This window comes from Limulus polyphemus, unplaced genomic scaffold (assembly GCF_000517525.1).
Source record: "Limulus polyphemus unplaced genomic scaffold, Limulus_polyphemus-2.1.2 Scaffold1113, whole genome shotgun sequence".
In the NCBI taxonomy this organism is placed as follows: Eukaryota; Metazoa; Arthropoda; class Merostomata; order Xiphosura; family Limulidae; genus Limulus; species Limulus polyphemus.
The window spans coordinates 1-836 of record NW_013666723.1 but is presented as its reverse complement, the minus strand read 5'-3'; positions in this window follow the sequence as shown (position 1 = coordinate 836).

Sequence of the window (836 nt, the reverse complement as noted above, 5' to 3'; positions counted from 1 at the left end):
CACAAGAGCTATATGTACTAGCTTTCTTTACTTTTGAGCTGACAGATTAAAGGAAAGACAGCTAGTCATCACCACCCACCGCCAACTCTTGGGCTACTCTTTTACCAACGAATAGTGGGATTGACCATCACATTATAACGCCCCCACGGCTGAAAGGGCGAGCATGTTTGGTGTAACGGGGATTCGAACCCGCGACCCTCAGATTGCGAGTCGAGCGCCTTATCCACCTGGCCATGCAGGGCCTGGGGTTTTCCCTATACACTGAGTAACGTCGGGAAGCGTTAGTAACACAATATATTCTAATGATTTTGGGGTTTTTTTTTTTCTATTACCAGGTATAGATGTTGACACTTCCTAACTTGTACTTACGTATATCTTGGTTGAAATATAACATACGTACAATGGTAAACTAAATATTTCATTGTTAGTTATCTCAACCGATAATGAATTGCTACTTTAAAATTACCTTAAATTTTGTTGTTATTTCTGTAAACAGGTTTTTTTTTTAAATCGGCTTGCTTTGTTTTTAGTATATAGCCATACATCGGACTATCTGCGCTTTGTACACTGCAGATAGGAAGTGTCAACATCTATACCTGGTAATAGAAAAAAACAACAACAACAACCAAAATCATTAGAATATATTGTGTTACTAACGCCTCCCGACGTTACTCAGTGTATAGGGAAAGCTATCACGAAAGTAGGAAACGTCAGCTATTATAAACTAAACTATGAACGTTTGTTTCTTTTACTTGATACAACTTTGTAATACACAGAATTTCCACAGTCATTTTAACTTAACTACTTTTATAAACACACGCTATAATTCACAGCGA